At 43.8% G+C, this 18,484-nt stretch overlaps 1 long non-coding RNA gene across 1 annotated transcript in view; it reads left to right on the forward strand.

Annotated features, from left to right (window-relative positions):
- Nucleotides 1-10,860, forward strand: part of LOC132250226 (uncharacterized) — a 149,169-nt gene extending 138,309 nt beyond the window's left edge. The window contains exon 4 of the long non-coding RNA XR_009461872.1: nucleotides 9,521-10,860. This is a non-coding gene — a long non-coding RNA (uncharacterized LOC132250226). The remainder of the gene's footprint in view (nucleotides 1-9,520) is intronic.
- The last annotated feature ends 7,624 nt before the right edge of the window (nucleotides 10,861-18,484 follow it).

The raw sequence follows: 18,484 nt of genomic DNA on the forward strand, positions 1-18,484 counted from the left end.
TACTTTCACCTACCCTACCCTGTCAGTATTTAGGGTGTGCTGAGCAGGGTCAAGAATAGCTGAGGGCTATCTTGGGTGTTTTCAGCCTTGCTCTGGGTGAGGTGGAGGGGCTGAACCAAATCAAGAATAGCATAAGTGCTACCTCAGTGGTTTTTAGAAGGTCCTGCAGCCTATAGATGGCTAGATAAATGACTGTGCTAGTAAGATCCATCACTGACTTGTAGCTTGGCCACAGCCAGGAAGATTTATGGAAGTCCCTTCTGTCCTGACTTCTCAATCATTCTGTGACCTCCCCCCACACATGGCTCAGGGGAACATGATCTGGCCCTTAGTTTTGTGGGTGGCTGTGGAAGAATGTGGAAGGCCATGGGGTGTGTGGATAGGTGTAGGTGGATTGTGGAGGGACTATGCGGGGTGAGGCTGCTGAGGAGGGTTGGTTCCCCTGCCCCCCACAGGGTACAGCCCCCCTGCACAGCTCATGAACTTCCCCCCACAGGGCTACAGCCCTCCCGCAGGGGCCAAAGCCCCCTAGCAGGGTTCACAGTCCCCCACAGGCACCACAGTCTCCCACAGGGGTTACAGCCCCCCCACAGGGGTTACAGCCCCCCCATAGGGGCTACAGCTCCCCAACAGGCATTACAGCCCCCCCAACAGAGGCCACATGATTCCCATAGGGACTACCACCCCCCCCTTGCAGGGACCACATGTTCCGCCCCCGCTTGCTCCCCCAGGTCCCTGGATTACTGCCCTTCCTGGCCCCTACCCCTGCCATCTCCTGCAGCCCCCACAAGGGCTGCCCCACACAGCCCCAGCCCCTGATTGCACCCCCAGCCCCCCAATGGTTGCCCCACCTGCCCCCAGCCAAGCACTTAAAAAAAAAAAAAGCCTCATATTCACTGGCAGTAGCAGGGGCTCTGGGGACTCTGGGGCCTCATGGCAGAGCCCCCCCCTTCACAGCACAGGGCAGTGGGGGGGCAGCAGGGCCTGGCCCCAGCCACCTGGCACCCATACTACCACCATCCCATCGGGTGTGTGCAGCTGGGGTCAGCAGGGCATGGTGCAGCTCCACACACTGTTGGGCAGTTGGGGCCACTGTGGCTGTCACCCGGGCCCGGTGCTGCCAGGGGGCTCTGGCATAGGCCCAAGTGACCCTGACAGCAGCTGCTACTGCTGGTAAGTGCGGACTTTTTTTTTTTTTTTTTTAATTGCTGTGATGCTGGGGCCAGGTGGGGCAGCAATTGTGGGGCTTGGGGGGAAGGTGGTGGATGGGGCTGGGCAGGGTAGTGATTGGGAGGCTCAGGGGGCAGGCAGGGGATGAGGCTGAGTGGGGCAGCCATCGGGGGACTTGAGGGGCAGGAGGGGCAGCCATCAGGGGGCTGGGGGACCTGGTGGGGCTGCCATGAGTCCCCCCCGTAGTCCTGTATCCCCTCCTCCAGCCCCCCTGCCCCCTACTTACCAGCAGGAGCTCGGGTCCAGATCTCTGTGGCTGGCACACTGCCTGCCCTGCATAGGCAGCACCGGGGCGAAGGCTAACCATAAAGATGCTCTGGCTGCAACTGGAGGACCCAATCTCCAGTTGCCTCAGGGCATGGTCTGGCCCCACTTTTTTCCTCTGTGGTTTTTTTTTTGACCCATGGATATCCAGGGGTCTAATTTTGCCCCCATGCTGCAAATTTGCAGCACAGGGAACCTTTTTTCATTTCCGCACATGCCTCTTGTAGCATCTCAAAGGGCTTTGAGATGCTACAAGAGGAACTTGCATGCTCGTTTGGATGTGCCCTATGGGTCTACTATAGAGGAGGTGCAAATGCCTCTGGCTATTGCAGCATAACATGTTCTTTTTTGTGGAAGAAATGACGCTGCACAAACTATTCTTTCCATTGGTATTACACACATTGCATCAATAAGTCATCTGGTACTCAAGGTGTTGCTTTGTTTGCTAAGTTTTTTGCAAAAGCAAGAAGGTAATTAACAGGAGTTGCCATGTAGCTTTTCCTGTATTGCAGGCAATGGCTTCAAGGTTTTTGGCTATGATTAATAATAATAAAAGGCACTTGAAAAAGGACAAAATGAGGCTGAAATAAGCCAAAGAATATTCTAGGGACTAATGAGGCTATTAATCAATGTCTTCTCAAGCCATGTGCTTAGTGCTATCAGCTCAAAGTGCAAGACTATGGTGTAGAATTTTTCAGTATTCTTTTGTTGTATTTTTCTTCTGGAAATGGAACACTAAATCAAAGGCCAGAAATAATATCATTGCTTTAAAAGGTACAGACCAGTTCCTCAGCTGCTGTAAATGGGCCTAGTTCCACCAAAGACAGTAGAGCTGCATCTATATGAACCAGCTGAATGCCTGCCCTGTTCAATTTTGCATTAGGAAACTGAGCACAAGTTATTAAATCATTCTAACTGGGTCTCATTAAACTACACATGAACAATTGGCAGACAAGGTTCCTTGGGTGAATTTGATATCTTTTATTACACCAACCCAAATAGTTGGAGAATATTTATTAAGCAAGGTTTCGGGTTCAAAAACCCTTCGTCAGGCTAAGGAAGTTTCAGCAGTTGGTGTGTGCTCTTCCTGGATGGAATGAAAAGTAAAGAAGCCAGGGGCTGGGCTGGGCTGGGCTGGGCTGGGCTGGGCTGGGCTGGGGAGTCAGTTGCCAGGCAGATTATAATGTATCAAAAATCCAATGTCTATGTTTCGTCCATGATCTCTAGTATCCAGGAGGTTGATGGAATGGAGCTCATAGGCTCGTCTCTGAGAAGTGTTGTGTAAGTTTCCTTTGAGGATCAGGACTGAGAGATTGGAGAGAGAGTGGCCCTCCTGTGAGAAATGTGCCCCCACCAGTAATTGGGTATTTCTGTCTTTGATGGATTTCCGGTGTGCATTCATTCTGGTGCGCAGTTGTTGTTTGGTCTCTCCTACATATTTTCCATCAGGGCATTTGGTGCATTGGATGAGGTATATTACATTTCTGGAGGTGCAACTGTAAGATCCTGGGATGCTGATGGCTCTGTTGCGGGGTGTAGTAATAGTGGGGGTGGTGGAGATGTGTTGGCAGGTTTTGCATTTCTTGTCTTGGCATGGTCTGGATTCTTTTGGTGTGTTCTGGGCTTGAGGAAGTTTGCTTCTGGTGATGAGGTTGGTGAGGTTCGGTGCTTGTTTGAAGGCTAGGATGGGTGGCTCTGGGAAGATCTTTTTAAGAATAGGGTCTCTGTCTAGTATGGGTTGCAGTTTTTTGAGGATTTTCTGTACAGGTTCAAGGGATGGGTGATACGTCATAACCAGCGGTGTGCAATTTGTGGGGGGTTTTCTTCTGTATTGCAGCAGTTCTTCACGTGGTATCCAGGTGGCTCTTTCAAATGTGTGATCTACCTCTCTGGACGGGCATCCTTGCTGGGTGAAAGCCTTTTTAAGATTGGTGAGGTGGCAATTCCGGGTGTTCTCTTCAGTACAAATGCGGTGGTATCTGAGGGCTTGGCTGTATATCACAGCTTTTTTGGTGTGTTTAGGGTGATTGCTGGTTCTGCGCAGATATGTATGTTGGTCTGTGAGTTTCTTGTATACTGTGGTCTGTATTTTACCCTTCTGGATACTGATCATTGTGTCTAAAAAGGAGATGTTGGTGCTGGAGTATTCTAGAGAAAGTCGGATGGAGGGATGGTGATTGTTGAATTTCTGGTGGAACTCAATCAGAGATTGCAGGTTCTCAGTCCAAATGATGAAGATGTCATCGATGTATCTTAAGTTTAGCAAGGGTTTGATGGTGCAGTTCTTGAGGAAGTCTTCTTCCAGGTGGCTCATAAAAAGGTTGGCATACTGTGGGGCCATTTTAGTGCCCATAGCTGTTCCCATCATCTGGAGGAAGTGTTGATTATTAAAAGTGAAATTGTTGTGTGTGAGGATGAAGTGTATAAGGTCAGTAATATCTTTGGGTCTGTATTCTGAGTTGTAATCTTGTTCCTGTAGATATGTAAGGCAGACTTGGATGCCATCCTGGTGTGGGATGTTGGTATATAGGCTGGTAACGTCCATGGTGGCTAGGAGTGTGTTGCTAAGAAGGTGGTCTATGTTTTTAATGATAGAAGGAAGCCTAGTACTTGGGAGACCTTGATGCATGTCATATGTCATAGACTTACCCTGTGACCTTGCTAAAACAGCGACCTGAACTCGTATCCCCCGTGAACCCCCCACGAACGGCGAAATCTGTGAATAAGGCATTGCGGTCATGAACACCATCTGCTTTCATGAACTTAGTGCCCCCAGTGGCTGGGGGCCGGGGGGGAATGGCTGCTCTGACAATGGCAGGAGTGCCACAGCGGCGGTGGGAGCACCGCGGCAGCAAGCGCGGAGCTCCCAAGGAGCTCCTTTAAGTGTATTTAAGAAGCAGGTTCGGCATTCGCGAATATTTGAAACCACGAATCCCTAACCCGCAAATAGTGAGGGTTTCCTGTACTGGATAATTCCATTAAAAGAGAAGGGTGCAGTCCCAAGAGTGGAAACATGCGTTCTCTGGGGACAACTAGCAACAGCACATATTTATGCCACTGCTAGTTGTTCCTTGCATGCACACTGTGGCACAAGGCAAATTGCCTTGAATGGGGCAGGGGAGGCTGGGGCCAGCATCTGGGCTGTTCTCAGCAGCCTTACCTTGGGTCCTGGGGGCCTCCCAGGACCCCAGCAGTGGCGATCCAGGTGTATGGAATCAGCTGGAGCATGACTCTGGCTGGCCAAACTCTGGTTTTGGGAGGCGTACACTGCCACCACGTGTACCGCCCACTTTTTTCTGGTGCAGATTTTTTTTGACATCGGGTGTCAAAGAAAACCCACCATGCTACAAATAAGTGTTGTAGTGAACACCTGCATGTGAGGTGCATACAGTTTACGGCACCGCCACGGTGCCACAAACTACATGTGCATGCTTGTCTGGATGTACCTTTCGAGGCATTGGAAGGCTGCAGTAATGGTAGCCAAAGAGTATATTAGGTAGATTTTTAATTAAGTATTGAAGTTTCATAGGCTGTAAGTTGCCACCAAATGTTCTGAAATATATATGGTTGTGGTACTTACATTTTTAGGCTCAATTCACCAAATGTGTGTTCTGTTTGCTACCAATTTAAATTATGGCACATACAGAAAACCATGTAACTTTGATTCCATCTCAGGCTTTTTGAATGTCTGTACCTAGCCTCCAGATTCTTATCTTGTTACCTGGATTAGTTTTTGGGACCTCCTTTGTTCCTATGGGTTTACTGCTCCTTTCTTTTCTTTCCTAGCACCACTTCCCCTATCTCTGTCCCTCCCTTCCCCCCTCCCTTATCTTTTGTATTCTAATTTCTCTCTCTTTATACTCTTCTTTATGCACATCCTTTCACAGCATCTCATAAAGTTAACTTGGATTCATGAAAGCTTGTGCTCTCTCTCTATATATATATTTTATTTAGTTAGCTTATAAATGTGCATATCTACCCTTTCTTCTGACTGACTTCAGACCAATATGGCAACTAACTCTCCCTGTTACACCTCTGCCAGGAAATAACTCCCCCCCCCCACCACCCCATGAATACTATTCTGAAGTTGTTATTCATATTTGAAACAATACTGATGTCTTGATGAAACATGGGAGCTGTGGACTGTGTGTCCTTCTAGCTCATTAGCCAGTCTAAGAGTTTAATATTACAGTCCCAGATAAAATGAATTGATATTTGTCTGGCTGTCTTGCAGTGCAATTAGACCACTTATTCAGTTCTGATTTATCTATTTTGTAAATGTGTATGATAATCAATGGCATAAATAGATTACATGGCATGTGTATACTTTAATACTGGCTTATACCAAGTTACTAGTGCATTCCAATGCACAATATATAGATTTGCTACTCACAGATATAGCGTATCAATATCCATGGTTTGCTATGCTTTATATTGATTTCGCTTTAAAATATCATTAAGAAATTACTAATTGGTTGGCACATGAGTTACCGTCTGCACATATGAGTTACTACATCTGCTAATGACTATCACGAAGAGCATCTGGAATGAATACACTTAATTGTATCCAATCTCAGAAGCTCAGCAAAATCCCGGGCCTGGCTAGTACTAGGGTGGGAATCTACCAGACAATCCCAGGTGTCAGAGGCATAGGCCCAGGAGCTGTGGTTAAACATAGTGGATTCAAATGACAGAAACTGGATGAGTGGAAAGATTTCACTTTGCCCCATCATTGCTGCAGACCTGATGGATGGGAATCTAATAAAAAATGGAGGCACCATAACTAGATAGAAGATGAATAGATTGAAAAAGAAGGACCATATTGATTTTTATTTTTCAGACATATCAGAGTTATAAGTGATGATTACAGCCAGACAAGTACATCATCTAGAGCATTTTCATTTTTAAGACATGAAATTCGTTTGTTCAAGTCACTCAAGAGCTTAGAGAACAGCAGTGCCTTCCATTTACTATCAGGGGCATGTACAAATACAGAAGGTCATTTGATATTTCTCTTTGTACAAAACAATTGCTTTACATGGTACAGAATAATTATTAGTTTGAAGATGGCAGCAACTTTTCTTTACAAATGACTCGCTCCTCAAAATCTGCTGGTCTCCCTGAATTCTTCAAGGAGAAAATCAATTCACCTGACAGCATTCACCTTACTTCCTACTTAGTGGGTGCATCTACACGTGCACTTTATTGCAGCGTTGACTAATTAGCTGTGCAGTAAAGTGTCACTGTCTACACATGTGTTGGTATTAGGGTGCAATAAATTAATTAACTGTGCTGTAAGGTAGTACTGTCAGGGACAGTACTATCTTACAGTTGAGTCATATACTGCACTGAAATGCACATGTAGATGGTGATGGGCTGGCTACGGTGCAAGGGTGCTAAAGTGTGGGGGCTGCCTGCCACCTAGCCACACAGCTGCACGCATTTGGCACTCTCATATGCCAGCCACCCCTTCCACCAACTGATGCTGCCTGGAGCATGGGGCTGATCCCCCAAACCTGCTGCCAGCCCACGGCTGCGGAGTGCACATGTAGACACTATGCCCAGGAGCACTTGACTCCAGCTCAGTGAACTCCAGAGTTTATTTCATTACCTTAATTGAATATATAGATTCACCAGCTGAACCATCTTTTATAAAACATCTTTTCCCTATCCAGTATGCACATGGCTGCTGAGAAAATCCATACAGTTATAAGTTTTCTCTCATAACTTTAGCACTTGTAATTTGTCAGTCCACTCCTGTAACTCCATTTTTCCATGACTTCTCCTACCCTCTGCTGTATCCATTTTCTCTCCTTCATATTCAAAAATTTCAAAGTTAACTCTCTTTTTGTGCCATGGCTCTGTGGGTGATGCAAAATTATCCCCGCCACTCCACCTGCATCCTGAAGACCTCTACCCATCATGCATGATGCTTTTACAAGCAAAGTATTAATTACTATACCTGGTCAATATTTTTAGCACAGAAACCTTTCTTATTGGTGAAAATAACACGGGGGTGGGGGGAGGAGAGAATGTTGATTCCAACAAAAAATATGTGTCGCCACAGGAAAAATCGAATATGAAATGAAAAGTGCCATACAATTTTAATTTAACTCATCGGTTTCATTTTGGTTTTACTAGTTTAAAAACAAAATGAAACAAATGAACAAAAAACCAGCTGTATAAAATGTTATTAGGGTAGTGCCCTATCAACTACAGAGCCCCACTGCAGCAGGCACAGTACAGACAGACATAGAAACAGTTGTTACTCAGAACTTAAAATCCCTGTTAAATGGTAAATTGTAAACATGTAAAAAACATATAACCATAAAAGAAGAGCCAGATATAGATACTCCAAAGCCCCAGAAGACCCTAATTAAAATCTGGAGGGATGGAAACAAAATCTCTAGCTTGGGTTTTTGTTTTGTTTTGTTTTGTTTTTGTTGGTTTAGTTAGCAACCCTGTATATCACAGTAGCATGCACACACATGGACATGTGCCAGTTAATATATCGCTTTGGTCCTTTTTTTAAGGATGTCTTTTTTACTTATGTCTTTCAGAGTTTCTCTCTTGGAGTATGAATGTATCTGTCAATTCTTCACACTGTCCTGTTTATGTTACTGAGTATGCTTTCTCGTATTTGGGTATGCTGGTTTGTGAAAGTTATTTCCATTTCTTAATACAGAAATACAGTGTACTGGCTAGTCCAGGAACAAAAATACCCTTTATACTATCCAGATTCTATATCAAAGATGTAGTTTGTTCCCAGTAGAGAAGAGAGACGATTGGAAAGACACAGTGTTCAGTGTTATCGCAAACTCTGAGACATCACTTTTGTAGATGGTGAAGTTTAATTTTTTAATTAAATCAGTTTCACTCCTTAGTCTTGCAGTATTCCAAACACTGTTCCACACTTTGATTAACTGGCCTGTGCATCAGCCAAGGTATTGCTGTTTTCCCATGCTTGCTCTAAACTTACCTAACAAAAGATAAGCCTTAAAGCACTCCATTCAGCTTTCCTGTTATGAATGCTTCATTGGTGGGTTGTGGCTTTTTGTTGGGTTTGTTGGGTTTTTTTGGGTGTGGGGTGGGTTAGGGTCATTAAGAAGAAGTGTTTTAAAAAGTTTTGAAATCCCAGAAATGAAGTAAGACTTTTCACTTTGAGACAAATTAAATATTTGGTGGTTGATCCAAATATTTTTTTCAATCCACCAAATAATTCATTTGTTAGTTTGACTTGAAGTAAATTTTTTCCAATACTTTTTGGCTTGGCCACCAAACAAAATTCATTATTCTTTGTTCTATATGCTAGTACTCCACCAAAATATGGCAGGCTAAAAAGGCAGATAATTTGCTGGTGAGTAGCTAATAGCCTCGGTTTGACTTGAACTAAATGTTGGCAGAGAGAGCTGTTAACAATTTACATTTTGAATTATTGCAATCATTAAAAGTGAATGGGTTTTGCTGGCATCCATTTTCTTGTCTGCTCAGCTCTGGAGATTCCAGTAGAGCTCCCAGAACAAAATGGGTGGAGGGAAGAGATGGGAACCTTGACTTGGTGCAAAAAGCAAGGAGTGGGGGACTGCACTAACTGGTCTGCTGTTGTGGAACTGCTGAGACATGAGAAGATATGTGAGGAACCCTTTACATGAACTCTTGTCTTCCCATTGCTTATGCAACCTTAAGCATGACTAGTGCTTTTCTTCTGTGATATTCACTTGGAACCACAATAAGACCTAATCCTAGGGGTGTGTGACCATGTCAGTTCTGGGAGTGACCTCAGTATTAGTGGCAGGGACTCTGAGCAAGCAGGCCAGATGGGACCAAGTGTCTCAGCAGCTACACCTGCAGTGAGCCTCAGCTAATGAACTCTGCTTCAGTTCAGGAGCAGAAAACTTCCCGATGGGCTGCTGGGAACACCACCTACCCATTTAGCACCAGCCGAGGCCCTAGGTTTGCAGGCCAGTCAACAGTTTTGCTGTGGCACAGTTCCTGGTTCCTGACCCTGGTTTTGGCTCATTTCTAGATTTCATCTTTTGGATTTCTCTGTGGATCTGGTTCCTGGCTCCTGACTCTGGTTTGACCCTTGGACATCACCCTGTGGATTATCCCTCAGATTGGTACTTGGCATCTGATCCCCAGATACTGGCCCTGGACCATGGTATGGACTCAACCCCAAGATGTCCTTCTGGATTTGATAGTATGGCTCCCAATCTCTGACCCAGCCCTGGGACCAGCTTTCCCTCAATGGTCTGACCATTAAATGAGACTGCCTATGCCCTGGTCCCTTAAACTTAGTGGGTATTTGCAAAGAGTTAGCCCACAAACCCACATGTTTTAGGCTAGATTCCACATATTCAAGAACAGTTAGGTTGTATACCTTGTGCTAATTCTGTAGTGCCCTTGGAAATTACTTAAGATATAAAGAAAGGAAATATCTAATAAGAGTCCTAATGAGTTCAAGACCCACCTTTGTTTTCCCACTCTTGCAAGAGTGAGGCTTGCCTTCATACTCTCTGGTGGCATTTTTCGCAGCAGGTCTTTAAGTTTAATGAAAATAATGAATATGTTTTCTAATAATAATGGTGAAAGTGCTCACCAACCCTAGGAGTTTTCTTTAGCAGCAGGTTCTGCCCCATGGCACTAGATATGGCCACTGTCTTCTCATCTGGCACATAGCTGGTTGGTTTTCGGTTAGACCAGTCATCAGCTTGTGCCAAACCACACAGCTCGAGCTAGTGAGGTGAACTCACAAAGTTCCATGTTGTGCTGCCAGAGCTCTTCTCATGTGGAAAGACACACACCCATGGGGCAGCTGCAAAACCAACAGCTGCCAGGAGCCCTAAGATCAAAAGGCCTTCTCATAGGAAGTAGCAACAAAGCAGGAGATCCCTCTATACTCCTTGTATGGCAAGCCTGGGGGGACAGTCACCATACAGAGAAGTTGGGGTCTGGTCGAGTGCAGGGGGATGATCAAGTTTTCATAGATTTTCATAGGTCTGGAGATAGAAGCCTGTTTACAGGACTGAGAATTGCTGCCTGACTTTTCAGGAGCCAGCTGGCCGCAATTTGAGATTCTTCCAGAAAACGGGCATTATTGTGCAGTTTTTCCCCTTCATTGCAAGGCATCCTACAGGGCTCCTTGGACAAGAGTGAAAGCTTCTGAGAAGCAAACAAGAAAAAAAGCATCCTAAAGCTGTGGCTGCCTGATGTCCATTTAAAGCACACCCCCCTGACACACACACATCCAACTAAGACCGCCACCTTCTACTTTTCCCTTGCACATCATCAGAATTCCCCTTCTGTACTTCTACTCTCTCTCTGCCTCTCTTTGAAATAAAGGTTTTAAAACTTTTTTTAAGTCTCTTTTGCACTCATGTGCTCTCTCTCATTCTCTGTCTGTCTCTCCTGCTCCTTTTTCACTAATGGCCTCCATTTTTTATTTTCATACAAAAGCTGCTCAAAATTGTACATATTGGACACTTTTACACGTACACTGATGCATTCTGATCGAAACGTGTTGCAGGACACTCGATTAATTGAGTCTGCTGAAGTGTTCTAATCAGAATGCTCCAGAGCACTGCAACATCTCATGTACTCAACATCCCTGCATTTCAAGATGGTGGCAGGGGCACTTTAACTAAAGCTAGTTGACTGAGCTTTAATTAAAGTGCCTCTGCTGCCATTTTGAAACATGGGATGCTGACTGAATACATGAGACACTCCAGTTGTTTTAATTAGAATGGCTCCCGCAAGCCACTCTATTTAAAAGCTTCTCCTCCCCACTCCCCTTCCCCCCTCCATCCCTGCACACCCTGGAGCACGTGCATATTTTTTCCAAATTTGAGTGATCTCTGACACATACTCAACAATAACTCAGATAAAAACTCCTAGGAATTTCAAATGCTAAATAGGCAAGTTAAAAAGTCAAGTAGTTGAATGTTGCTCACAAGCAGACATAAATGAATCGAGACTTCCCATACAAAAATCTTATTATTTCCTATATTTTGAGTAACATGAAAGACAGCAATGAAAGTGACAGTTTTGTTGTGTTTCTTACTGGGCAGGTCTACATGTGCATTTACACTGGCTTAAATTTACAGTATGTAGTATGTTACTACACAGTAAATGGGACTAGGCCAGAGTCTACATGTGCAGGCATTAAAGCACATTAATGCTGTGTGTAGACTGATTTGGAACTAAAGTTACTGCATTGCTGAACAGTAACTAATCAGGCGTAAATTTGATACTTGCATGATGCAGGTATCAAATTTATGCTCAAAGTGGCATAAATCGCCATATTTACTGTGCAGCACAGGCATGCACATGTAGACATCTGCCTGTACTGCACAGTAATTTCAGTTACTGCAAATGTTTTGCAAACTAAATCACTAAATCACTAAACCATTTCATTTGGGAAATGCCAACATGTGGTGTTTCAGCAAATGAAATATACTTACCAGGACCCTGCAGCTAGATGAAATTGCTGTTTTTCTGAATTTCACTTTTGCTAACACCATCTTTAATTCATGGAAGTCTGTTAAACTTGAGCTGTCCTCTAAAACAATTTCAGATTCAATTATTTGAGCTTCATTGAAAAATTTCTGATCATCTCTATGATAGTCAAAATAGCCATAAATAGTCAAATTCTGCCAATTAATCTCTTTAAAACGGTGACATTTTTATGTACTGTGCAATACTTCCAATATCAATTTTCAACAAACTGGCACACAAATTAATAAACTGATTTAGAAACAAAGCTTTTAAACCCTTACTTGATATTTTTCTCTCTCCTTTTTTGTAGACTCTGGTAAACACAATTAAATGAAAACTTTCACATACATTTTCATCAGTTATGGTGATTAACTAGTGGAACAAACTGCTAAGAGAAGCAGTAGATTCTCCATTTCTTCTGTGTCTTCAAATTAAGACAAGCAAGCATTTTAGGAAGATTGGTTTAGTCAAAATACATATCCACATAGGGATCAGTACTAATGTAAGTGAGTGAAATGTAATGGCCAGTGGTATACAGGAGATTGACCGAGCTAATCATCAGAGTTCCTTCTGGCCTTAAACCATGATTATGAATTTTGACTCTTAGGAGCTTAACTAATTACAAGGTCATTGGGGCAGTGATCATCCATGAGCTTATAACACCACTAGTTCTCATTTGTGGTTGGGCCTCAGTAGAAAAATACAAAATAATAATGGCAAATAGTTGCTACTTCTTCCTTGATTGTAGTCCAAGTTCTCATTTTCATTGGCTTCAACGAGCTTCCCCTGAGACCCATTATGATTTCTTATACATCTCTCCACAGCAAGCCATTGTGATATCACCTCATATTATCATTCAAACTGATGAATAAGCAACAGGGTTTTTATTTAAAAAAAAATCAATATCCTGTTTTCATAAAATGCTCCTGGTAATAATTCAGTGGGAGAGAGAAATTGAAATAGCTGGCATCAAAATACAAAAGTTCCTCAAGGGAATGCTTTCTATGAGGTGACAACAAAACATGCACTTTATGAGAGAAATGAGAAAAGATTCCAGTGACTTCAAAGGAAAAATCCCTGAATATTTGCTGTAATACACTTCATCTCAATACATAGATGGGTTCTCATCATTCTTTCCATAGAAATCCTGAGAAACCAGTCCAGTAAATGGTTGTTTAGCATTTGGTGCTTGTGGCCTAGAATGAATCTTAAGAAAGATGTGTGGTGAACAATAATGTATAGCTAGCTCTTCCATTTCTCAGATTTCCCTCCTGATTTCTTATGACTGAAAAATTCACTCCTAGAATTAGGATGAGTGTTTTCTCTAACTGTAAAGAGTGATAGTGTGAAAAATCCTCAAGAGGAGTAATATCCTACATATATACATCATAAAGTGCATCCCAACTGATCCTTAAATAATTCACTAACATATAGTCACATGCATGAATCATATCGTCCTACTGAAAGACATGCACCTCTGAGCTGAAATACAGCAGCTGTGAGATGAAATGCACCTCTGAGATGAAATAGCATATACCCATGCTTCATCTAAGCCAAGTTGCCTTTTCTTCATTCTTATTTTCACAGGAAGTATCTAACTCATTACACATAAATCGGTTTAACTTCTCAGAAACTGGTTTAAACCTGTAACAAAACAGAAGTTAAGTGCACATAAACCAGTTTCAAAAGGGCTGAAACAGGTTTAAGAAATACCTGGTTGAATGTAGTGTCAGACTTAACTGATTTGCGTCAAACCAGTTTATGCAATGACTGTCCCAGACCCTTTCCTGTTTTAAGTTAAACCAGAGTCTCCCAGCATCTCAGATGCTTTGCAACCCTGGGCTGGGCAGTGCTGGCTGTGCTGTGCAGTGTTCTACTGTGCTGTCTGTTTCAGAGAACAGGGCCCATCCTTCTGTTCCCTACCCAGAGCTCCAGTGGAGACTGCAGGCATAGCAAGATCTGCCTGGGAGGGTCTGCAGGCACAGCAGGGACTGCAGGCACAGCAGTCTGCCCCTGCCCCACCCTCCTCTTGCCACTTGCTCCTCAAGCAGCTACCGCCACCCCCTCCCTCCTATCTCCCACAGTATGGACCCCAGCCCCACGGACCCTGGGCATGTGGTATGCTAGCTAATGCTAAGAGGTGTCTATGTGTGTGTCTCCAATTTCACTGGGACGGGCAGACAGAACAGTGTCTGCTTAGGGCTTTTTGGAGCTAATCAACAGGTCAGCTGGTAATGTCCCTCCATTCCTTCCTTGGAAAAAGCTGTTTAAGAAGAGCTTGAACTAATGAGAGAGGCTTTTGTTTTGTTGATGGGCTAATAAATGCTGCCTTATCAGCCCCCTGCTGGCTCCCTCCTCTGTCAGTTTTGCAGACAGTATGAAGAAGCAGGGAGAGGGAGATTGAAAAGCTCAATATCATCAACAGATGAATGCACTGCACACAACACCCCCTTTGCCTCAGAGTGCTAGCGGGGGGCTGGTATCTGGCAACACTCCTGCCCCTTGAGCAGGGAGCGAGGAAAAGCCTGGGACAGTGCAGGCAGGGTGGGGGCTTACACCCCTCCCTAATCAAAGCATCCTGCTAGAGGCTAGCCTTGCCCCCACACCCTCAGCTCAGCACTGTGGAAGGGAAGGGAGGACTGCTCTAGCACCCCCTGGCTTCTAGCCTGAGCTACTGCAGGCATGTACCTGCATTTCTTCAGTCCAGAGGGAATGTCTGTGCAGTTGCAAGCCATTTCAACCTAAGCAGATTAGACTAACCTGCAAAGATTGAATGAATTCAGGCTCAGGCTTTTTGAATGTCTGTCCCTAGCCCAAATGATTAGCCTGCAGTGATGACTAGTACTGAGGTGGTATTAGTGAGTAGGAACCCACCCTTCTGACACTGCTTGTACAGATGATGGAGAATGTCAGCTGTCATTTAACAAATAGATTAACCCTTGTGTTGGTGCAGATCTCCCACTGCTTGTGCAGCAGTGCTGCATTGTCTTCCTGAGTGTTCAGAAAGAAAGAGTCATTGTGAGGTCATGTCCACCCTGTGCCAGACAATGCTAGAAAGCACTACCATGAAAACTTGCCTTGCCCACTTAGAATCACAAAATCATAGAAAATTAGCATCAGAAGGGACCTCAGAAGGTCATCCAGTTCAACCCCCTGCTCAACTATATCATCCCAGCCAAGGCTTTGTCTACCTAGGTCTTTAAAACCTTACAACCTCTCTGGGTAGCCTGCTCCAGTGCTTTACTCCCCTCCTAGTGAGAAAGTTTTTCCTAATATCTAACCTAAACTTCCCTTGCTTCAATTTGCTCTCCTTCTGCCCATACCAACTGTCAAAAAAGTCATGTGCCTGCTTTTTGGCACATGCCCAGTACCACCCTCAGGCTACAAACAGCTGTCATATTTGTCCCAAGATAAACGTTTTATACTGGGCCAAAGTGCAATCATTCAGATGTCCATGTTTGTTGTCCCAGGTTAAATCCTAAAAAGCTTCACATTGTAAGAATAACTAACAATTTATCCTTGGACATCACAAAATGCATCTGAACAGCTAACCTGGGATAGCATCATTTTATCAATGACAGAAAAGTGGTAGTGTATTCAGGTGTTTACTAAATCCTAATTAGAAAGATGATTTGTGTACAAACAAATTTTGGGATATTTTTGTTGTGGGACAAACATGTGTACAACTTGTTCTGGGGCAAGTGCAACACCTGTTCATAGCCTCATACACAAATAAACTTGCTGAAGCAGTTACATAATATCTTCTTCACATGCAGTGAGCCTAACCATGGAAGCAGGTGGGCAGAACATGTTCTCCCAGCAGTGGTCCATCGCATCATCTGGCATAGTGTGGCAAAGTCAGGAGGTGCAACCCACCTGCACTCATCCACCCATATTGATTCTGAGATCTAATTATTACAAATTATACATCTTGGCATCTGACATCTGACTTCACATTTCTTATTTACAGGTGGGTTTAAAGCATTAGGATGATAGATCTGACAAACCAAGTGAATGTCATTTGATTGGTTTGGATGTTGCTGTTTTTTTTCTTAAACCATTTGTGCAACCCTGGTAGAAAAAAATTAAAATGTTAGTCCAGGGAGGTATCCATCACAGATCAAGATTTAGTCCTAGTCAGTTTTTCTGCCTTAAGATCATGAAATGACTAGAGTATTTTTTCTCATCCAAGCAAAAACAGTTCTACCCAATTTGACAATTATCACCCCCTTATGCTGCTCTGCACTTCTCTGATTTGCTTATTCTAAATTCTCAAAAAGAGAAATGAATTTAACAGAAAATGCATGCAAGTTTTCCATCTGAAACACCACAGTCCAATTGCCACTGATAATGGGGAAAGACAGAATAAAGGGCAATGCATATCTGATCTGGGATTGGGTCTTTTCAGGGAAAATTGTTTTAGTCATCTTTGCTGTGGAAAAACCTGTGTTGATATTCATAAATCATAAAAGAAATGCAGGGTCCAATTAGCAGGAAGCCAATAGTCAAGATCTGTTTTGATTGATAGCAGCTGAAAGGAAGCTAAAAGGAGACAACTGACGGCTCACTATTTTGTAGGTTCCGAAAACATTCTCTGGGGAGATCTTCCTCTTTGGCAGCCAGGGAGTGGGAATATCCAATCCCCTATTGTTTATTTTTCTTCTCTTTCTCCTGCTTGTAGACACATTTGCTTGATGTCCTTGAGCTGCCCTAACGGTCCCTCAGGACTTTAGTTCCCCTATAACCTGGTTGTAAAGGATTATTAATTACTATGCACATAGTATATGAAACATTAGATATGTTAGCTATGCTCAGTGCTGGAGCACTGCCTTATCCCCATATGGGTCCTGTCTTTAAATGCAGTTCAGACTCTATGTAAAAGCAGCTACTAATGAGGTCCTTAGGGTAATCTTTGGAGGTTTGTCTGGCAGGCTCTTGCTCAGCAATGATTGTATGAGATTTCTCAATATTACTGGCAGTGCAGGCAGAATTCTGGATGATTTTTATTATGTTAAAGGTTAACAAGATAGGTAGGCATATCTAAAGATATCTTTTCATTCTATCAACAATGGAAGGGGTTATTTTAACAAGAAGCCTGTCTATATTATAGAGATGTTGAACGGTGTCCTACAAACTTGTGCATTAGAGACAGAAGTTACACGTAAACCAGTTTAAGTCATCAGAAATTGATTTAAACCTGTAACACAACAGAAATTCAGTGCACATAAACCAGTTTCAAAATGGCTGCAACTGGTTTAAGATAAACCTGGCTGAATGCAGTACCAGACTTAACTGATTTGGGTCAAACCATTTTATGAAACTTCTGTCCCAGACCCCTTCCTGGTTTAAGTTAAATCACAGTCCCCCAGCATCCCAGCATAATTTCCAGCCCTGGGCTGGGCTGTCCGCTCCAGCAGAGAAGGGTTTAGTGTGGGGGAGGTTTGCCCCAAACAAACCTCAGCTGGGGTCTGGGGCCATGGAGGTGGGTTAAAATTCCCTTCCCCGGAGTACAGAGCTGCCCCACCAAAAACTTACTGCTGGCTGCAACTGTGGACTACAAATCCTGGTGGCATCTGGAAGCAGGAAGAGGAAGTGATGAGCAAGTCCTGTAGTGTCCTGCTGGTTTAATTCTGGATTGCAAATCCTGGAGACCTCAGGGCACCAGGAAGAGGAAGCAAACACACAACCCAAGCTGGCTGTGTACCAGAGAGTCATGCTCAAGTCTAGTGCACCCAGGCTTCTGGCCTAAGCCACTCCGGGTATGTGGCTGCATTTCCTCAATCAAAACCAAATATCTGTCCAAATGTTTCTCAATTTAATTTCTGCAGTTTAGACTAACCTGCAAAGACTGAATCAATTCATCCTCTGGCTTTTTTACTGTCTGTACTTAGCCCTAATGAATACAAAGAATGTTGGGAGAGGGAGGAATATAGGAGGATCATTCTCCTGTTTGATAGTGCAAGCAGGTAGCAGGTACAGTGTGAGGTCTCTGGCTATTTTAAGAAAAATAGATACACTGAAAAAATACAGTGGCCCATCACTGGAGGACTGGGTACCCATTTCTGCAGGCAGCAAACCCTATGTATTTTCCTCTGAGCTGTCCCTTGGATATCCTGGACAGTAGCCATGCAGTCACATCTGCTTCTACTGTCATAATCAGTTTGGCTTATTGCAGCTGATAGCAATCCCCTGACTAACTAGAGAGGAACAGAAAAAAAGTGTGTGTGTGTGTGTGTGTGTGTGTGTGTGTAGTGGAGGGGGGGGTGAAGATACTGTGCATCCTTGACCAGCGCCATCTTTTATCATTTATGCTAGTATGAAGCAGATGTAAAAATGCTTCTGGCTCAGGATTTGGGCATATGCAGGTGGGTTCATGCCAAACTAGGACTTTTGCTTCAATTTTCTCCAGGGAACTGGTCTGGACTCCTCTGGGCTACAAGCAGAGTCACTTGCACTGTAGAGTCAGGGTGGGGGAATGGGGAAGAAGCTGTGGGGT

Source organism: Alligator mississippiensis, chromosome 4 (assembly GCF_030867095.1).
Source record: "Alligator mississippiensis isolate rAllMis1 chromosome 4, rAllMis1, whole genome shotgun sequence".
NCBI lineage: Eukaryota > Metazoa > Chordata > Crocodylia > Alligatoridae > Alligator > Alligator mississippiensis.